This window comes from Heteronotia binoei, chromosome 1, assembly GCF_032191835.1.
Source record: "Heteronotia binoei isolate CCM8104 ecotype False Entrance Well chromosome 1, APGP_CSIRO_Hbin_v1, whole genome shotgun sequence".
NCBI lineage: Eukaryota > Metazoa > Chordata > Lepidosauria > Squamata > Gekkonidae > Heteronotia > Heteronotia binoei.
Genome location: NC_083223.1, coordinates 103491622 through 103514689, shown reverse-complemented (window position 1 = coordinate 103514689; position 23068 = coordinate 103491622). Strand labels below are relative to the sequence as shown.

The 23068-nt window shown below is 40.6% G+C and overlaps 1 protein-coding gene across 1 annotated transcript in view; it reads left to right on the top strand.

The window, feature by feature from the left end:
* Positions 1 to 23068, top strand: part of HS3ST5 (heparan sulfate-glucosamine 3-sulfotransferase 5) — a 294869-nt gene that overhangs the window by 182809 nt on the left and 88992 nt on the right. The window lies entirely within an intron of this gene.

Genomic DNA, 23068 nt, shown 5'->3' with positions numbered 1-23068 from the left:
GGGTTGCCAAACTATCCACTGGATTGCAACATATGTAAGTGGGCAGTATGAGTATTGCAGTCCCAGTGCCTATGGGAGGGGAGAGGACAGTGAAGGCAAAGGATCCATCATATGAGAACAGACACAATCACACTGAACCCTTTTTTTGGAATAAAAATAGCCACAACTTTATTGATTACAGCTGAAAGTAGTCTTGGTGCAGCATGCCGCCCCCCCCCCCCAAATCCTGGCATCAACTGACCTGCCTGCCAGTCGATGAATCAGGCCCTCTCCAGCCTGCCTGCTGGGATGGAGGAGGGGGAACCATGGTATGTCCAGATGTCAGATTCCACAAGGATGATTGCCACTAAGTGGTATTCACTGCCACCTGAAATTGAGTGTAACCTACTGGCAGCCCCTGAGCTAGATATGCCCCTTGAAAATGTCACTCCAAGATCCCATAAGGGGATCTCCACACAGAGAAGAGGAGATTGGATTTATACCCTACCCTTCACTTGGAGTCTCAGAGGGGCTTACAATCTCCTTCCCTTCCTCTCCCCACAACAGACAACCTGTGAGGTAGGTGTGGCTGAGAGAGCTCTTTGAGAACAGCTCTGAGAGAACTGTGGCTTGCCCAGGGTCACCCAGCTGGCTGCATGTGGAGGAGTGAGGAATCAAATCTGGTTCTCCCATATTAGAATTGTGCTCTTAACCACTACTCCAAACTGGCTTTCACAGGGAAAACAAGCACTCAGACCAGTTTTCCTTAAATGCTGATATCGCCCCAGGTTATGACAGATACCACAAGAACATTAGCTGCACAAGCCCTGCACAGTACCATTAATCCCCAGCATTGATCCCACTCAACTAGGTGAGCTGGCTGAAGCAGCACAGTGTGTGTCCCCCCCCCCCAGTGTCACATCTCCCTTTCTCCTCTCCTTGGCCCAGTTCAGGCCCCACGATAGGCCTTCCTGGAAAGGAGCAGGCCCAATTTTCATGCTTTACAGCAGACGCCCCCCCCCCCCCCCAGCATGGCCCATTCTTCCTTATAGGACAAGGCTGGCCATGGCTGTCATGGCCCTGCCGTCCCTCCCCACCCACACAGGATCACAAATGGGACCCATAGGTGGGTTTGGACCCCAGCATCATATCAAAACTAATGTGATATCCAAATCCTGATGACAACTAGTTATTTACGGAATTTATATTCTGCCTCTCAGCACAAGTATTTATTTGGAAGCCTCTATTATTAACAAGGTGAAACCATAACATTCAATCAATAAAATGCTAAACAAACTTTGTAAAACTGACCAGCATCATATAATAAAAACAATTTAAAAATCTATCATTCCCAGAAACTGACATAAAACAATCAAGAAAATCTGGGTGGGTGAGAGTATAAAAAACAATACCAAAATTTTAAAAAAAATCATCAGAAAGCCTGGCAACTTGTGTGTTATAAACTGGAAACTTGTGTGTGATAGTCCAGTTTTATTGTACATTTAATCTCAGAAAATGGAACATAAGAGTCAGGCTGCAATCACACAGACTCAATAATGCACTTTCAATCCACTTTCAATGTTCTTTCCAACTGGATTTTGCCAGTTCACAAAGTAAAATCTAGTTGGAAAGTGCATTGAAAGCGGATTGAAAGTGCATTATTTAATGTGTGTGATTACAGCCTTAGATCTCTGAAGCATTGTATTACAATGACCTCTTGACCATTAACTATGGCAAGTCCAAAATCATTATGTTTACCAGAAGAAAATCTAAGAATATTTGGATGATTAATAGAAATGCTATTGAGGAGGTTGCATGTTTCAAATACTTAGGTGTAGTAGTTTTCATTTTTCTGGGTTATGGACTCAAATTAAGAATGCAGTTGGAAATGCCCGGAAAAGTGTCTCTGCTTTAGGGAAACTCTTCTATGCCAGAGGAGGCCAAAATATCCCTTTTAGCATCCCTTTTAGCATTCCGTGTCTTTGTGACCAAGGTTATTACACAGTTATGTATATATTTCAACTTTAAACCCTTTGAAATCATTCAGACCAAATTCCTGAAATGCATATTTGTGACCCCCTGCTGTGTTCCTAATGCAGTTTTGCATCTAGAAGTGGGTTTAATTTCTCTGGAAACTTGTGTGTGGATAAACAGGATCAATTACTAGCTAACTCTTGCTTTCTGTCCTGTGGGCTTTGTACCTTTAACACTAACAGTCACCTTCTGGTCAGAATGGAAATGAAAATTCAGAGAGATTATGTTCCATTGGATATTATTTTAATAATTTAATAGCCTTGGGTTATTCCAAAGCTAAATCTGAAATTAAGAAAAGGATTTGAGACATCAAAGCTAAATCTGAAATTAAGAAAAGGATTTGGGACATCAAACTTTAACATCATTTAAGTTCTGCTGCAAAATAGCATCACTTCAGGAACAAAAAAATGTTGTCAAACTTTCTAGCTAAATTATTGATTCCCAAACATAGGCTAACTTCCACTGATCCATCTCAATGAAATGGTTGGACATGTACACTATCCCTTCTGTAATTACCTTAGGTACACATTTATTACACTTATCCTCCAAAAAAACCCTTCCTTTTTTTTCTGGCAGACCTTGAATCTGAAATCTTGGATAAAGTTACCAAATTCTGTGCAGCTACCAGGGTCTACCGAGGTTTCATTATATATATATAAACAGAGTGGTTACAAGAACTGCTGTGGTGTGTACATATTCTATATATGCAGACATATATATGTGTGTGTGTGTGTGTATACACACACATATACACACACACACATATATAATATGTATACACACACCCACACACCACACCATTTCTTGTAGCCACTCTGTTCATGTACGTTTTACTCTGCTGGTCTGTGACTCTAATGAATGAATGATTGATTGATTTTGGAAGCTGTTCTTAATTGACATGCAGGCTTGTATGAGATCAGGTAGCCCTTTACGTTCTTCAGACCTAAGTCACTTCTGTAGATAAAAGTTCATCTTGTATAAAAATTCTGTGTCTGTATTTTTATGCTTGAAAAAACTTAAGTAACAAAAATTGACTTTCTGTGATAATATAAAAATGGATTCTTGTCAAACAGAATAACTACTCTAATAATATGAAGATATGGCAGGCTCAGTTACCAGATTCTGCTGTGGAAAGAGCAGCATAATTATATGAGTAGCAACAATTCCCTTATCTATCATTAACATGTGCTGCTGTTAACTACTTTTTGGCATACTGAAGATGGAGTATAAAATTAAAATTTAAACCTAGTTCCTCCAGATGTAGCTTCCACACATTCAGTTATTTGACTGAAAAGACTGGGAGCAGGTGATGCCTATGGGCTCTTTAGTTTTTAACACAAAAATAATGTCATCTATTCTTGTTTTAAATATTATTCTTCGTTATAATATAATTAATGGTCTCTCATTCCTCCATTTTTCTTTTGTTTATTTTTGAATGTTGTTCTGAGCTCATTAGCATGGAACAGAACTTTAAAAATTATATTATAAAGTAATTTCCTTGGTTCTCTGTGCCTCAGTTTCTTTAGTTATCATCATCACCATATAGACTTAGAAACATGAAATGACATCTTGCCTTCTCTGAATACAAAGACTGGAAGTCTTCAGAGTTTGTAGGAGTCTGCCCAGTCTGTTTAGTAAATAAGGACATTAGGACTCAGTAGAATTTTTTCTTGTTCGTAAGCAGATTAATCACTTTCAAAGTGGCCTAGTAAACAAAATTGCATAAATAATGTTGTTATTAACATATACCTTGGGACATGCCTACTCAAAATCACACAATGTTATTTCAGATTAATTAATGTAAAATAGCTTATGCCATTAAAGGTTTGGTATGGGAATGTAAAATAGCTATCAATTGCACCCAGATTTTTCTACAAGGATGTGAATCACATCTACACTGAAAGTGTGGGGAGAATCAACTCTCTGAAACTGGGTCCAACAGTAGGTTATCTTATTCAAAAATAGCAGTAAGACAGAGAATGCTGAAAATGAGAAGTGCACATAAAACACAGCTAAAATTTGTTGTTCAATATTTAATGCAACAAGAACATAGCATAACAAACACATATAACATGCTGTATGTATATAATGTATATCTGTAATGTTCCATAGTATACTGATGGATCTCTCTGCTAAACACTGAATATACTCTTTTTAAGGGAAAAAAGTGTCCATCAATTTGTTCTTAAAGTAGTTCTGCATCTTTATGACAAACTGAAAACATGAACCCCTGTGGGCATCACCAGCAGAAGTATTTTAAATTTCTATGGAAGATATTTACTCAGTGAATATGTTTATGCTTTTATTTCCTTTTTTGTCTTTGTAAACTTTTGTCTGAGTCCTTTTGACTCCTCATTTGTTTGTGTATTAATTCCCCTCTCCTTTCTATTTACTCTATCCATATACATGCTTATTTGTATTTACTTGTAATAAGTTGTTACTAGGGTTGTTGTTTCTGTGTTTACTTGTAATAAATTGTTACTAGGGGGGTTGTTGTTTTTGCTGAGCTCTCAGAATACCCAGGAAAACCCCTCGGCACCATTAATTCATGGAATCAAGGAAAGGGTTAAATTACCATCCTGGTCTCTATTTTCTTCTCTTGAGCATCTCAATTTTCTTCATTTCACCTTCCTCCAAAGTATTCTGTAGTAGGTGACAATGAGCCTCCCTCCCTTGGGTTTTTGGGCTTCCTAATAGCTTCCCCTCCAGCATACCCCTCCCTTAAGTCATCACAGACATCTGTTCTTGTACATGGTCAGCATTTTCAGAAAGAGAACAGCAGGCTATGAATACGCTAAACAAAATAATAAAAAGTGATAAAATTAGCACTTCCGGAGTAAAAAATACAAATCAATAGTGTGGACACAATGTCTTCCACTATGTAAGGAGCCTTTCTCCAGTGAAAGGAGCAGTGATCAATTAGGAGAAGACTTCCTCCATCAGAAGAAAGCTTCCTTTGGTGGATCAATACTCTTTACTTATTAGATGGAGTTATAGGATCCACAGCACTGTGTATCAGAGCATGGAAATGTTCTAATTTTAAAAAGAGTATGTAATGTGAGACTGGAGTTCTGCAGAAAATCATCAGCTGAGACAATAAAGATGGAAGACTTATTTCTAAGACTTTTGGAGAAATTTAATATAATTTAGATGTTCTTTCATAAATAATGAATGTTCAAATACTGTGACAACCATAAACCACACATGGTGATTATATTAAAATTAAATTAAATGTAAGGTAACTGTTTTCATTGACTATATGACCTAGCTTGCAGTTAACCACATATATGGAAATAACTAGGAATTATATTAATCATGCAAAGGTCATCTGTGTCCTAGATTTGTAATGACTCTCTATAAAGGCTGAAATAAAATGCTAGAACTATCTCATACCAGTGTCATCCTGTTAAAATACAGCCATTTCTAAGGTCATTTCCAATTTTCTGCTGAAATTCAGCACAATATAACAGTAAACCTACAAACCCAAGAACCAGTGCGGTGTAGTGGTTAAGAGTGTCTGACTAGCAGGGCTCCTGAAGCTTATAGTAGGTCCCTATACTAAGAGCCCTGTAAACTCCTGGTGGATTGGCTACATCATGGGTGTGTGGCCTAACATGCAAAGGATTTCATGCTACAAAAAAGCCCTGCAGACTAGAATCTGAAACACCAAGTATTAATATTTACTTTTGCCAGGGAAGCTTGCTGGGTTACCTTGTGCCAGTCACAGTTTCTATGCCTGACCTACATCACAGGGTTGTTGATAAATGAATTAAATGTTGTTTTGTTAAAGGCAATAAATTTATACAACAGTCCTGTTTGCACCCATGCTGGTAAACTTGTTGAAAACAAATCTTATCCTTCTAGTCTGCCACATCTTCTGATGAGTCTATTAGGTAAGCAACTTAACCAAAATAGAGTGCCTCACCTAAGATAGTCAAGCAACCCACTACTCCACAGGCTCTTGATCTGGACAACTATGGAAGGTATTCCAATTGAGCTTAATTGCCTATTTATGAGAGAGTGCCCTAGTTCACATAAAGGTAATATATGGAAGTGGGTTTTTCTGCTGGAAGGAGAGCATTATTTCCAGTATTTAGGTGACCAGTGATCTCAAGTACAGCCTCTGAAATGAATGCTGATTGCTTCTTCTTTGTCTCTCATAAGAACTGTCTTGCTGGATTAGACCAGTCCATTTAGTCCTATAATATAGTGGGTTCTATGCATGGCAGAGTCTCGGAGTAAGTGATAACAAGCTCTTTAATAGGAATCACATAGTAAAAGGTCACAGAACAAGACTGGCGTTGGGGCCCACAGGCCGAACTTATATACATCTCTGGGTTCCCGCACAAGCATGGTATTAGGTCATTCAAACCGGTGGGGGCTTGTGATTGGTCCTGGGCTGCAGGGGCTTGAATCCTACAGCTCTTTGTTCGCAAGTCCCCAAGCTCAGTCTGTATGGCTCCAATGAGCGAGGCGGAAACACCACAGTCTTCTCTTGAGTCCACATACATAACATCCCTCCCCCCTTAGTTTGCAAGCCCCTAGTGGATATAGTCTTTTAGGTACGTGAGCTTGCGGTTCTTTTGCATCAACTGCCTGAGCACAGGAGTTGATGGCGACATGGTTTCTGCTTCAGGCATTGCTGGTGGAGGCCCTGGTGCCGAGGGGGAATCCGCCGGCTGGACTGAGTCCTCCGAGGTTTCTAGCACTGATGGTGGTCCCATCTGTTCCGCTGGTTCTGGCATGGGTGTAGCTACTGGCTCTTCTGCTTCCTCCAGCTCAGGGTTTGTTTCGCCGGGGAGCAGGAGCCGGGGAGGTTGCGTTCTTGTCCTCGTCTTTCCCCCCAGGAGCCTCCTGCGCACGTAATTGGTGAATGTGTTGCCTTATTGTGAATCCCCCCTCTGAGGTGACTTCGTACATGAAGGCCCCTAGTACTCGGGATACTCGTGCTGGTATCCATGCTGCCCCCCCCCAAGTTTTTGGCAAACACTAAGGCCCCTGTGTCGAACCCCTGGGAGGCCCAGACCGCCTCTGGCAACTCTGGCAGGTCGGGCGCGCAGTCCGGGTGCATGTGATCCAGGAGGGTTGTCAGCTGCCAGCCCATGAGAAACTCTGCTGGGCTGCGTCTGGTGACCATACTGGGGGTGGAATGTTGCACTAGGAGGCATTCAGCAAGGCATGCTTCCCACTCCCCATATATGATGTAGCGGAGCGTTTCCTTCATAGCCCGCACCATTCTTTCCACTTGGCCATTTGCGGCTGGGTGAAAGAGGGCTGACCTTATGTATTTTATTAAATTCTGGCCGCAGAAATCCTGAAACTCGGCCAAGGTGACGGCCATCCCATTATCAGTTACCAACATGTCTGGGAGGCCATGTGTGGCGAATACCCTGCGTAGCACCCCTAATGCCGCCTGAGAAGAGGTGGAGGCCATTGGCACTACCTCTAGCCATTTGGAGTTGGAGTCCTCAATGAAGAAGAATATATGCCCCTGGAAGGGCCCCGCAAAGTCAAGGTGCAGGCAGGACCAGGGGTTTTGAGTGGACTCCCACTGTTGGGCTGGGGCACGGGGCGCCGCCGGATGGGTCTCCTGGCATGGTTGACATCGGGCCACCCAGGATTCAATGGAGTTTGAAGGGGTTTGAATCCTACAGCTCTTTGTTCCCAAGTCCCCAAGCTCAGTCCGTATGGCTTCAATGATCCAGGCGGAAACACCACAGTCTTCCCTTGAGTCCACATACATAACAAGTCCAGCATCCAGTCTTACACAGTAACAAACCATTCCATTTGGGGGACCAGCAACGGGGCATAGAGACTGAGGCCATTGCTGATATTGCCTCCTGGCACTGGGATTCAGAGGTTTACTGCTTCAGAACATAGAGCTGCCTTTAGTCATCATGGCATGGTCACTAATAGACCTATCCTGAACTGTACACAGTATTCCAAATGAGACATAATGTAGATCTATACAGGGGCATTATAATATCAGTGGTTATATTTTTAGTCCCTCTCCTATTAATATCCTACACAGAGTTTGCCTTTTTCACTGCTTTGGCACACTGGGTCCAGGGGGTCCAATCCTATGAGCCCCAAAAGAAGGTGCCCCTATCCTTCATTATTTCCTATGGAAGGAAGGCATTTGAAAGATGTGCGGTCCCTTTAAATGTGATGGCCAGAACTCTCTTTGGAGTTCAAGTCTGCTTGCTCCTGGCTCCACCCTCAAAGTCTCCTGGCTCCATCCACAAAGTCCCCAGATATTTCTTGAATTGTACTTAGCAACCCTACCCCCAGGCCACATATTTGACATCCCTAATTTAGAGAATTGGCCACTACACTGTTTACTCCCACTTTCAAATCATCTATGAACAAATACAAATCCTTATAGGATCCCCCTGCTTACTTCCTTCTATTGTGAGAACTTTCCATTCATTGCTAGTCTTTGCTTTCTGTCATTTGACTTATTTTTAATTCATAAGAGGACCCATGTTCAAAATAGTTTACTTAGCTGTTTAAATATTTGTCCATTGAGCTATTTTTGTATCTACATTTGAAAAGCAAGAGTAAGAAATGGTAATCAGTCAATACTGTGCACTGTACTTTTTGTTTCAGATGGGAAGAACAAGTGTCCTGTAACATAAGTCTAGGGGACTGGTAATTACTAGGGTAATTTGCCCCAAACTGCCTCACCACTAAAGTGATATACATCTGTTCACAGTCTTATTCATGCTCTATGAAAAGATTGTACAGTATGTTACATTGCATAGTACAGGTACTCACTTGAATTTAAAACTCCCTACTAAGAGCAGAGATAACAAAATAGATCTTTCTCAGATCTTCATTCCCACTTCCATCTTTCCTCCATCCCACAAAATATCAAAAAAAGAAATCAAACATGTTCACTGGATATCAAGTATATGACAAATATTCTGTGAATATTAAGCATCAAAATTTGTCCATGACAATTTTTAGGTTCACATTCATTTCAGCTGTAAGACTGTCATGCTGTGCTTTCTGTCAACTCCAGTGCATTGTTACAATATATTAGACATTTAGTGATATCAAACAATTTAGGAAATGGATAGAAATTTATCATAAGAGAATATTAATTGCAAAAAAAATTGTACTATTTTCACACAGTACTTGATTGTGATTCAGTACTGGTAAACTAGTTATGCTAAATAAAGCCAATTAGTCACCACCACAACATTGAAAAGGGTTTCTGGGAGCTACAAATAAGAAATACAGCAAACCCACAGATCCTACTCATGCAAGGCTTTTTTGCATGCAAAGATGGGTGATTTTGACCAGTTTGCATGAGATGAGAAACTAACCCACCCCTCTGTCTCTGTTCCACTGTCTTAGTTATGATATTTTTCCAGCAAATCATTCACTTCTTATGTGGAACATTTAGAGTAGATTGCACATAGATTTTTACTTAGGATTTCCTATTGCAAGATATAAGAAATGAGCTGTACTGCACTTTTTAGCATGAAACCATTCAGTTATCTTTTTAGCAACCACTTTAATCAAGTCTTCGTTTCCCCAGATATATGCCTGTTTCTTTTTTTCCTAATATATCCATCAAGTCTTTCCTAATATATCCATCAAGTGTTTTTTCTCCACTCAAAAAAGCAGATAACATAGGGTTTTTTTCTCCCTGCATTTCAAGCAACCCTGGAAAATGATCTCTGCATGCACAATTCCCCAATTTCATGCTTTTCTAGATCATCATAGTCAATTGAGCAGCAGGAAATTATGTAATCCTATCCCATTGTTCTTGCAGTTATCCAATTCCATCAGCCTAGCAGATGATGGAGAAACAGTAAAAGCTGTCATTAATAAAATAATGAGGGGTTCCAGGATGTGTTAGTTATAAAACTGCCCTATGTTGTGTTTCTGTTAATGTCTAAGTAACCTATGTCCATTTATCCTGACATTTCCTCTTTTTCCTCCCAACATTACATAGATGAAACATTATACGTGATAGAACACCATCATATTAACATTTTCCTTTCCTATCCCTCTTTGTTATACTGGTTGCATGCGAAAGGTGGGAAAACACTATGATAAAGTCTTATAACATGCTTTTAAACTGCATTTAATTAAAGAGATGCAGGGGAGATATGATTTGGTGGTGTGCATATGTTTACCTATCATTCAGTGTTGGTCTTAGGAACAGTGTGACTTAACCATGGGATGTCTTTTTCTTTCTATATCCAGGCCTCAGATTCAGTGGGAGCTCACAGGAGCACAGCTCCTGAACTTTTCTGAGAGTTTCACCTCCTCCCTCTGAGAGTTCCACCTCCTTGTCCATTAAATAGTATTGCAGATGCATAACAATCCATGGATGAGCTCCACCACCTATTTTTCTACAAAACAACCCCTGTCTATATCCAGTTTGAAAAAGGGAGGGCACTGTAATTAACATAACATTTGAAGTATCATCGACTTATTGTTCTTGAGTTTCATGTTCTCTCTATAGCAAAACACAACCTGGTGGAATTCTCTGCCAGATGACATCCAGGACCTGCAGAACCTTATGCAATTTCATAGGGTCTGCAAGGCAGAGATGTTCCATCAGGCTTTTGGCTGAAGACAGCAATGGTTTGTCATCTGGTTGGCAGCTTCCATCTTCCATTCCCTCACCCAGGCACTCTCTAAGTTTTACTCTCCCCCTCCTCCTAGTATGATGCTTTGGCAGTCCAGAATATAAATAAAACCTCATAGGGTGCCATCTGGGTTCTTGTAAATTTTAACTTAAATAGTTGTGTTGTTTTATATATTGTTTTATAATATTTGTTGTACATTGCCAAGAGCCTAATGTAAGTCACGATGTGGCAATTAATCAAGTCATCGTCATTGTAGAAGAAGATGATGATGATTTTGGACTGGATCATAACTATTTCCAGTGTAGTGAAACCCACAGAGCAGGATATCCTCAGCAACCCCTCCTGATGTAATCCACATAGACACACACACTTCTGCAACTTAGTCAAAGGGTCCTTAGGAACAGTGTGGGATAAAGCAGGTATCTTCTGTTGGAGGGGTTAAATGGGTAGAAAATACTCCCTTCCCTTCCACCAATTAAAGTGCCTTCAGCAAGCATAACTGCTGCTGTGTCAAGTAGAACAGCAATTTATGCTACAATCCACTGTATTTTTGATGCTCTGTATTTTTCTTCTGCACTCTTTTCTTTCCACATATCAGTAGCTAATTTTTTTTTTTAGTAGCAAGGTGAATACTGACCTTTTGATCTAGTGTAGCACTGTTGGATTCAGTATGCTGCTATGGCTTGGAACTTTCAAGTTCCAACTTTCCAGGGTTTATTTTTCTTTTTTAAAGAAAGGGGTCTAAGTTCAAGCAGTCATTAAACATATGCTCTAGTGATTACCAGAATGACAACCCTGTCATACAAGAAAGTGAGCGACAATAGTTGCTATGGGTTTCCTAGCTCACCTAATCGGATTTCTTCAGAGCCTGTATAATTATTGTCATTAGGCTGAGCTTCAAATGGCATGACAGATTTATTTAAAAGCTAAAAATAATGTCCAACAGCAGATCATTCTCCTATTATTTCTTCCTTTTTTCACAGTATCTCTGCAGAGAGACTCGGAGAACATCACTGGAAAATTGTTCTGAAATCAGTGTGGTATTTTGGAAAGAGGCTGGTTGACCTACTTCTGAATTATAGCACATATAAGAACTCTCACTAAGAGAGGATGTGAGAACTTGCATCCTATTGCAGTTGCGATTTCTGCATCCCTTCAGGAAAGGGGTGAATAAATATGGAGAGAAGCAGATGTTCCTTTGCAATCAATAAAAATAGAGACCAGCAGCCAATGATTTGGTTGGCAGATTATAATCAATGTGTGAAACCAAGTACTATACATCTGCAAACCATTGCTTTGAAACCCACTGGCCCTGAAATCCCCTAGCATCAACTGTTTCCTTTGTAGTTCCAAGCATTTGAGTGCTTCTGTTAAAATTTAAGAAATTAATTAAGAAATTAACCTCTGAGTAAGAGACTCTCTGGGAACAATAGGGCAGCAACTGAATATCTCTAGGGCTAAGAGCAACTAAGACTCTGGTCCTGTGCCTGGTTGTCTGACTTCTTTTCTCTTATACACATATATTTCATTGCCCTCCAGTAAATCTAAAGAAATCAAAGAGAGAAGAGCAACCATTGCAGTCTGGCTGTAGAAGTGTGGTAATGATATCACAGACAGTCTACAAGTGCTGCCTTGGGATCCAGACACATATTCATCCATGTCAGTTTATCTGTGTGCTTACCCACCTATTACCCTTCTTTCTGTTTCAGCTGGAGGTTAAGACAAAGAAAGCACCCCAGAGGTGTTTGCCTTTGTCCTGTTACAAAGGAGCAGGAGGAAGGAGGAGATTTTCTACATGTGCACAGGTATCTGATAAGAAAGAAAGTGTTAGTCCGTGCAAAACTGTGAGATTATATTCTCACCTTTTTCCTTTGCTGTGGCATCAAAGGTCAAGAATGGCTTCAATTATAATCCTTTTATATCCTGCAGGGGGTCCTCAGAAAGGGAAGAACTGTATATCTCCTCCTTCCTCAAAAACCAGTTCAAAATCAAGGAATGGCACTATTTCAGGGGATTTTCTTCATCATAGCAGAGGCTTGTAACACCCCCACGCCCAGTGATTCTTGAGTATAGCTGTGGCCTCACACCCTCACTGCCAAATAAGTTTGCATCCAGGACTAATTTTCCTCCCTCACACATGTATGTTGTGAACCTTCATTGCTGCAAAAACAATTCAAGATGGGATAGCTGTCCACAGTTACATATTGTTAAGAATAGACAAAAGGATTATTAGTACGTAGGAAAGGTTGGGTCATGATAGTGGGAGAGTAAAGAAGAAAGGCAGCAACTGCAAACTACACAAAGGTTTGTGAACAGCGTGAACCTTTACAGTCTTTTTTCTTCTTGACTGTAGCCACAGGCTTTTGAAATAGCCCTTTGATCAGTTAACATCTCTCTCCTCTTCTTGTAAATCCCCTTTATTCTGCTTTGGAAATTTTCAGGTATTATGGAACTGGAAAGAAGTTGCCAGGGCAAAAAAGATCTCCTAACATTATTACAATCAGCACAGTGGATAGCTCTGACACTATATTTAACATTACCTGAGTTAATAGAAGGGCAAAATTTTAAAAGCATATCCAAAATAGTTTTACATTATTGAGCATGTGTTCATGTATCGGGATTTGAAGATGGATTTACAATTGATTTTGTGGCTGAAGGGGGATTTGAATCTGGGATCTCCTCAGTCCTTCTCTGACATGCCACCATGTTTTTGCTTCGCTTGCAGTGGATATTGCTGTAACAGCTCTTATTTGCAGAACTCTTGCTTGGGGAAGGGAAAGGAGGGGGGGGGGAAATACCACAGATTTAAGCAAAGAAAAGGATGCAGAGTAATAGGTGCCATGCTGCTCTCAGTTGGTTGTCTTCTGAAAACATCCACATATTCACAATATCTCCTTAAAAGCAATATACATGTATATGATAAATGCAAATGAGGAATTTATTCTCATCCACGCCTAGAATCATGCCACTGGAAACTTACTCTTCTGCAGTCTTTTTTCTTCCTGCTTCATTGTAGTCCTTGAACACTTCCAAGGTTTTTGTTTGTCAAAAAGGTCATTTGTTGTAGGAAGCAACCACACAAGACACGTGTCCTGGGAGAATTGCTCAGCTTGCAAGCCAGCAGTCTTTATTTTTATAGGATTTTGGTCTCAGATTTTGTCATCACAATCACAAGACTTGCACAAGAGACTTGCAAAACATTTACCGAAATCTACCATGGCAATTATCCAGAAATAACTTGTCTCAAAGTGACGGGCGTAAGAACATCTCTGTTTCCCCACATTTCGAAAGTCCCAGCTGGGCTTTGCCTGGGTAGCTAAACTCGTGGTACTCCCATACTTGTGAAAGGTCACAGTGTCAAGGCACCATGCAACAGCTATAGGGTACTACAATTTGTGCACCCCTGTAGCAAGTTCTACTCTCTTTTTTAATTCTGAAAAGGAAAACTGACAAGGCAATAGAGAGATGAAAGTAACAAGAATGATTGTCTTCTACATCAGGCAATTGCCTTGAACAACTAGAGGCAGAGAAGCAGACAGATAATGTGGAAAGGCAGAGTTACATAACATTGCATCTGAGTCTAGTAGGAGGATGATATGAGCCAATATCTAAAACAGGCAAGTGAGGGCATGCCATCTCTTTACATTAGCTGAAAAGGGTGTGTGGTAGCATTTAAACTGGGAAGCTGTAATGTATAAATGGTGGTAACTAACAAGTGATTCCCAAGTAATGATTAAAACATTCTTAAATGCATGTGAGTTTTCAGTGGCAATTGTCGCTCTTTTGGTGTTCAACTGACAAAGTAAAAAGGATATGGATTCCAGTGACTGTTACTTTCATTATGTTTTCATTATATATATTCAGATTGTGCATAGAGATGTGGCAGAATTATTGCTTTTCTAGTCTCAATGTGTCCAACCATTTCTCTGTGCTCAAATGTGTATGAGCACACATACCTAAAGAACAGCTAAAGATAGCATTTCATGGATCTGCCAATGAAAGATAATGACACCTTGAGCTTAAAAAGATAAGGTGGGTGACCGGGCTATGGCGTCCTGGCCTCTCCTGGGCCCATGGCAACCCAGGACTGGACGGACCCCAATGCTTGCTCGGGCTGGCTACGCCCACCTACCGCGTTTGCAGGGGGTGGGTATCCTGGGGCCTCAGTGGAGGAGCAGAGCTTGGGGGAGGCCTCCGACAGTGGGAGGGCATGCTGGAAAGGCGCGCAGAGTCACAGCAGAGCCCCGGGGAGGCAGGTGACAGTGGACCGAAGCTGCGTGAGGAAGAGGGCAGCTTCCACAGCAGCCCCGCGGGGGATGAGCCACCTAGTTGACCGCACAATGACATCCGAGGACGGCCCTGAGGCAGCACAGCCACAGGGCACAGTTCTCCCCACCCCAGAGCAGGCCAGGTTACAAGGGGGGCAGGAACAGGTGGACAAGAGAGGGGGAAGCACCAACAGGATGGGGGAAGAAGGTGATTGACAGGAGGAAGGGGGAAGAGAGAGAAAGCCCTGAATGAGGCACGGCTGTTTGAGGGGATAAAAAAGCAGGGAACGCTGATGGCCAGGGAGGAAGAAGCTTTTCTCCACCGTGGAGGAGGTAAGCGGGTGAAGTAACATGGCCCCCCTCCAATCTTAACACTGTTACCAAGGGGGTGCTCACATGTTCCCCTGCCAGTCTCTCCTCCATCATGGCAGGAGCCCCGCTGGGCAGGGGCGCCAGCAGGGGGTGCCACAGTGGGATACAAATATTTTAAATAAATATTAATCTGGAAGATGTCACATCATTCTTAGAAGTTTTAAAGATGTAAGTAGCTGCACTGTTTTCCATATACTGCTGAATGCCTAAATGTTTAAGATCAACTTTGCCATTGCCTTCCCCAGTCATCTACACTTTCCCCCCAGCAAGCTGGGTACTCATTTTACCGACCGTAGAAGGATGGAAGGCTGAGTCAACCTGAGCCAACTACCTGAAACCAGCTTCAAACTCAGGTTGTGAGCAGAGTTTAGGACTGCAGTACTGCAGCTTTACCACTCTGCACCACAGGGCTCTTTTCTTATTATTACTACATTGTAATATATAATGAAATAATTATACAACTCACGGCTAACAGGCCATGGACTGGTACTGGTCCATGGACCAGGGGTTGGGGATTAGAAGAACAGAAACAGTCTTAGATTAGTGTAGCATAAAATAGTCCGAGAGCTTGTATAACTTTAAAAAGAATCACTTTGTTCTGGTACAACAAAATAACCAAAACTTCATGTGTCTGAAGTAAAATGGAATATGCTGACAATGATATTGTTGTAAGTCGTATATGATATATGATGTTAATCTATTTAAGTGAAGACCCACCTAGAATACATAACCTGACTAATAATGATCATGGTTAGTGCACTATGTATTCCATTTATGTTCTCATTGTGATCAATACTTATGTGATAGGACAAGGGATAATAACACCCATCTATAGCAGTGGAAAGGAAAAGATTAATGAATATTTTATAAATTAACTTTTCTTAGCTATCTGAGCAAAACTTGATTTCTTGGAGCTTTTTACTGTTTAAACTCTTTGTGCTAAAAGAGAGAGAGAGAGAGTTCATCAGTGCAGCCATTTTTCCCCCTTCTGTTCTGGGCATTTTCATGATCCTTCTCTTCTTTATGATATGCATGGATTCATACCTATCCAACGTGATAGGCAGATATAAACACAAGGAGATGAAGAACATTAAACACATGTGCTCTTGATATTTATGCAGAGAAAAGGGAAGTTAAAAAGAAAAGCAGAAAATAAAAAATATATTGTGTTAGTATGATCATTATGATTTGTCTCTGTCAGTGCCATCTCCTGACTTTCACCTAAGCATGTATACTTTCAATGTAACATGCATTGTTCAGTTCAAGACTGTCAGCACTTTACAATTAAGAAACAATGTTTAATGCAGAAGCCACAGTTCCTTCTGTTTTAAAAACAGTGCTCATTGCATTCTGTAGTTTTGTATGAAATATCATTAGAAGTTTGATGATCATTTATGCTGTCAGTCTATTAAGTCGATTTTATGACAGGCACAAAACCAGTGTCCATTTGCGTGAAGCCTGAGGACTACTTCAGATCTCTACAAAGGCCATTTGATACCTGCCCTCTTTTATGGCTGACCTTGAGGGGAGTTCAGTTTGGTAATTTATAGCAATACCATCTAGGAAGACCCATTTGCAAGATTCACTGTCATTTAACGCTAAACGATTGTTCCTGACTCCAAAGACAATCTGAGTTCCTGACAGGGCAATCCCATGAAAAATATTGCCTGACCGCCCAGGTGTCCTTTCCAATTATCTGGAGTAGAAATTAATACTTTTAAAAGCTGCTAGTTTTTGAAAGGTTATTACAATTTATTCCAGTGCTTTCTTTTGCCTATTATGATGAATTGGTTTATAACATTGCTGTTTTCTGTGTCAGCTTTTTAGAAGATTGAGCTGTAATGCTGAAACATTAGAGTGAATGGCAAACATATTATTTTACAGTTGGGTAATATATTTCTTCTCCAAAAGTGTGCTCTGTTTTTAATAACAGGTAATTTTATGTTTATGTTTTCATAACATTGTTGTCAAACATTATTTATTTCCATACATTAGGTACCAGAGAGGTCTCTTTCAAGTCACTTGTACAAATATTAGTGCTGTATACTACAAATGGATTAGTTAGAAGTACTATAATTTAAATTGATTCTGATCTTCAGGAACTGCTTTTTCAGCATTAATTTAGTATCTGAAGCAATAGTACCCTCTTATTTTTAAATTTAAGATCAAGTGAGAAAAACTGATTCTAGCAATATTTATTTTTCTATACTTTTCTTACAGATAAACTTTCCCCCCAAAGTCCTGTTTGAGTCATATATGCAATAATCACCATTTCAGTGTAAGAAATTATTCAAAATGGGATACAAATTGGAGGAGTTATTTTTTTTGGGGGGGGGGGCGTTATAAGTATGTGTTTTGATGAGGAGTCCTGCCATGAGCAGTTCTTGGCAAGAACCCAAAAACACATTACACCGGAAGCCTATTTTATACCGAATCAGACTATTGTTTTGTCAAGGTGAGTACTGTCTATTCAGATTAGCAGTAGCTTTTCAGGTTCTTAGAATCATAGAATTTTAAGAGACCATGCAGGACATCTAGTCCAACCTCCTGCTCCATGTAGGATCAGCCTAAATCATCTCTGTTCATCCAGCTGCTACTTGAAGACTGCCAGTGACAGTGAGATCACTACCTCCCTAGGCAACCAATTCCATTGTTGAACTGCTCTTACTGCAAAAAACAAAAATCCCAATATCTAGCCAGTACCTTTCTACCCATAATTTAAACCCATTATTACAAGTCCTGTCCTCTGCTGCCAACAGAAACAGCTCCTCCTCTAAGTGACAGTCCTTCAAATACTTAAAATAGCAGTTATGTCCCCCTCTTCTCCAGACTGAACATTCTCAAGTTGCTGATCATCCTTGTCGCCCTTCTCTGTATGTGCACCATTCTATCCTTTTTGAAGTGAGGCCTCCAGAACTGCACACTGTATAGTAGGTGCAGCCTGCTAAATACAGTGCACAGTAGGACTATGATATCCTGTGTTTTGGATGTTGTGCCTCTGTGGATACACCCCAAGACTGTATTAGCCTTTTTTTTTTTTTTGCTGCTGCTGCTGCTGCTGCTGTATCACATTGACTGTTCATATTTCGCTTACCCATATCCCAAGCTCTTACTCATACACACTGCTACACAGAAGTGTGTCCCCCATCCAGGATGAATACTTCTTATTTTTGTTAACCAAAACTCTGCACTTATCCTTGTTGAATTACATCTTATTCACATCTGCCCAGTTTTCCAGGGCATTCAGACCTTGTTGAATTCTATCTCTATCTTAGTCCCAATGTGGTGTCATCTGCAAATTTAATGAGTACTTCCTTCATACATCCCAATCCAAATTATTTATAAAAATAGTGAAACAAACCCTGTGGATTCTGGATACTCTACCTTAGGCAGAGTTCTTTAACATCATCTGTTGTTAGATAAAATTATGGGACTGAGCATTCTTTGGAGCTGTCCTATCTTGCAGGGGTGGCCTGCAGCAGGTAGACCAAGCAGTTAACACTGTTACCAAGGGGGTGCTCACATGACATGGCAGCCTCTGTCAGAGTCAGGGGGATCAGACTTGGAGAGGGCAGGATTGTGCACTGTTAGGAAATTCTCACTATTCCTTTATGCCCAGAGAAACACAGAAACAGATTCACAATTAAGCAGTTTATTAAACAGCAGAAAGATAGAGCACTGTCAGCAAGCTCTACACCAAGGGTGGCCAATGGTAGCTCTCCAGATATTTTTTTGCCTACAATTCCCATCAGCCCCACCATTGGCCATGCTAGCTGGGGCTGATGGGAGTTGTAGGCAAAAAACATCTGGAGAGCTACCATTGGCCACCCCTGCTCTACACCATCTCCCAAGAGGCAAAAGACTCCTTACCAAAGGCAAATCCCTGTCCACAGACTGACCTGTCCACAGGAGAGCATCTGTCACAGACACACACACTAACAACAGAGAGAAGCAAAGTATAACTGTCAGCCTGCCAGCATGATTCAGGGTTCAGATTGCAGGCTGGCATCAACACCTCTTAGCAAGATGACCCTCCTTCATGCTTTTTAAGATTTCCCTTCAAACGAATGTTCCCTCATACTATGCATAACTATGTGCATGCCTGCATGTTCTGTGTGTTCAGTGCATGTTGTAGGTGTTTTGGGAAGACAGTACAGGGCAGATTCTTTGGGGATCTTATGTGACCTGTACTGTATGCTCCCAAGTAGGGATGTGCAAAAAAAAAAAAAAATTCGGTAGTACACGGATTTGGAAATATACGGGGGGGGGGGAGGAAATACGGAATCCCGTATATTTCTGAATTCCATAGTCGGAATAGCCGCATATACGGTAAATGCGTGGATATTTCCAAATATACGGCCCCATTATTCCCTCTGGGCCATTGAAATCAATGGCAAATAGGGTATATTTGAAGCCGCCTGGAGGGGAGGGGGTTTGAGGGAGAGGCCCAAATTTGCAGGGGACCTGCAGGGGACTCTTCCCTACAAACCCCCCAAGTCCCCAAAAGATTGGGCCAGGGGGTCCAATTCCTGGGGCACCCAAAGCCAAACCTAACTTCACACCAGAGAATCTCTATAGGACCCAAATGCACTATATACATCTATCTACTCTATGAACCCTGCCACACAAAACACAATCTGCTCAAGCAGACCTGGCTGCAGCAAACCCAGATGCCAGCTCTCCAGCCCTGCCCCAAAGAACGTGGGGAGAGCTGGCCAAGCACAACAAGCATGCTGGCTCTGGGTCTCTCACCCAGGTGCCAGCTTCCCTGCCACAGAACACACAATCTACAGATGCCAGCTCTCCAGCCCTGCCCCAAAGAACGCGGGGAGAACTGGCCAAGCACAACAAGCATGCTGGCTCTGGGTCTCTCACTCAGGTGCCAGCTCCCCCCCCCCCAAAACCAGAACCAGGAAAAGGGACAACAGGAGAAGGCCAAGAAACTCAACTGTTAAAAAATTGGTCTTTTAAACAATGAAAATTAGGCCAAACAGCACCAAGAACCAGAACCAGAAGAAAGAAGGAACAACAGCAGCACAACACAGCAGCAACAAATCAAACACAGAATCCTTTTAAAACAGTTAAAATCCTTTTAACAATACAGGAACTTTCCCAACTGTGAGTTCTTTCTGAAGGAGTCTGCTTCACAGGGCTGTTTCCGGGCTATGTCACCTTGCTCTCAGTCAGGTCTGTGAGCTCTCCTCCTTGCGGCCCCCCTGAATCAGGTAGGGGGAGGAGGGGTCCTGGAGGGGTTTCTTTTCGGCATGGGGCTTTTACAGCAAAACAGGGGTGCAACAGCAGTTGCTCTTGTTCTTTCTGTATGCCCTGAAGCTCTCCCCATCATGATCGTCATTACAGCAGCAAGAGGTGAATGCCTGATCGCTTGCTTTTCTTCTCTTCAATAAGCTTTTGATCTATCACTCCTCTATCTCAAGCATGACAACTCTACAATGCAAGTAAGTCGGCTTTCAATTGTCAATGGCTAATGGGTCATTTTTACATTTCAATAAACTGGCAGTTCAAAGGAAGGGAAAGAGGTCGATACCTCTAATTTCCCTGTGAATGAGGCCATGAAAAGCTAAAGAACATCTCTAAGTACTGGAAACAATTTGAATTAATCTGAATATGGATAGTTAAATCGACCCAGATCATAATTGGATATTTGTTAAAGGGACTATTATTCGGCTGCGATACGGTCTGAACAAAATGAGATACTTGTTAAAGGGATTTCTCCTTGTTGTCTGATTTTAAATTTATACGCTAACATTTAAAACTCCAGTTGGAAGAGACTGGGAAGGATGGACTATCTGGGACTCTGAGCTACTTTTCAACCTGGATTAATGGTCTGAGTTTGCTAATAGAGGAAAAATGGCTTTGCTAAACAAAATTTTTCACACAAAAAAATATTTTAAGCAGTTTGAAAATCTGAGGCAAGATCTTGGTTTATTGATAGAGTTGGTTAAAATCTCAAATCTGCGTGAGCAGAGTGCTAAAGAGAACCTGGTGACGTCTGTGGAATTGAAATGGGAAAGCGACTCTTGGGAAATGAACAAAAGAAAATCAAAATGGAACCCTATGGTGTAATTTAAAAAGAAGACTGGAAATGGAGACTGGTTCAAGTTAGGTCCAGAGGAACAAAGGCTGTGGAATTTTTCCCACTTTCTTCGAGAAGGATAACTGCATTAAGAAGTGAGAAGATGCATTTTAACCAGAAAATCATGATGTGGAAATCTTTCAGAAAGAAGAGCCTCCTGAATTAGATTTTTCTCAGTGGATAGTTGGATATGGACTTTGTAAGAAAATTTGATATGTGATATTAGAAGGCTAAGTGAGATTCCTTTTTCCTTTTTTTGCAGGGGGGGGCTACAATAAGTTATCTTGTTTAAAATAATATAATAATAAAAGCTAAAGGATTTAAAAGTCTTTGAAAAGAATTTTATGTAAAAATAGTTAACTTAGATTAACTTTTAAGAAGGCAGATAGCATAATTACTTGATAAATTGGTGAACTTGTCTAACAGATAATGGTATTAGCTTTTTATGTTTGTTATTGATATGGGTAATCCTACAAGTTAATCTATAACTGTTAAGAAGGTAGATATTATAATTATTTTGTTAATTAGTAGATCTCCTTCTAATATGTTCGTTTGAAGAAATTGTCTATAATAAGATAGATTAGAAATAGAGCACAATAATTTATCTGTCAAAGATAAAGATATTGGTCACAGACCGTATTAAGGAGAGAGAAGGTGTATATTAGTTACAAATCAGGAAATAGATTTATTTTTAGTAAGAAGGGTTTCTTGAAATGTTCTTATCTTGGTGGGTAGTTGGGTATGGAACTCTCAATAAGAACAGGCATGTGATTTTTATTTTTGAGTTATACTAAGTTGTTTTTTCTAGCCCAATAGGGATATAAGAATTGGATTAATTGTTTAAAAAGGCAGACAGCACAGTTGTTATGTAAACTGGCAGATTTGTCTTTAGTATGACTCCCAGGAGAAACTGTTTATATTGAGATACACAAAATACTATGTTGTATTTTTCTTTTAGCTTCTTAAGCATAAAGATATGAATTTTTTGTGTCTATGTTAATCAGGATAGTGTTAAACTAGCAAACCAGTCTGTGTTTTTAACATGGTTAAGCCAAAGCAGCTAGTTGTGTGTTGAGATTGCTCTGACTTGTTTATACTTATATGTGTTGAAGAAGAACTGTTTAGACTTGTATTGCAAATAATAGTTTAGTTAAAATGTTTTATAATGAAAGATAAAGGTGGTAAAATATATGGAGAACTCTATACTTGCAGGTAGAACAAATTGGATATTTTATTTGGAGGTAGAATTAATTGGTATATTTGTATTTTTCTTTTTTTTCTGCTTTCCCCATTCTGTATATGCCCTACCCTCCCTTTTTTTGTATCTATGCTTACGCTTCTTTCTTTTGTAGTTAAAACCAATAAAAATTATAAAATTCCAGGATTCGCAGGGCTATGCTATAGAATTTGGGAAAAAACCCCACGGCACATTTCATTATCTTCCTATGCAAAAATCAGACAAAAGGAATGTTACACAGAGAGCTGTAGAATTCCTACTCAACATTCAAGCCGTGGAACCAGTGCCACAGAACCAAAGAGGGCATGGGTATACTCCATCTTTTTCACTGTTCCCAAGAGGAACAGAGATTGGAGAGTGATCCTGGACTTAAAATTCCTAAACAGGTTCATAAAACTGAGACATTTTTGCATGGATGCCCTCAGGTCTGTATTAATCAGAGCAATCCAGCCAGACGACTTTCTCACATTTATAG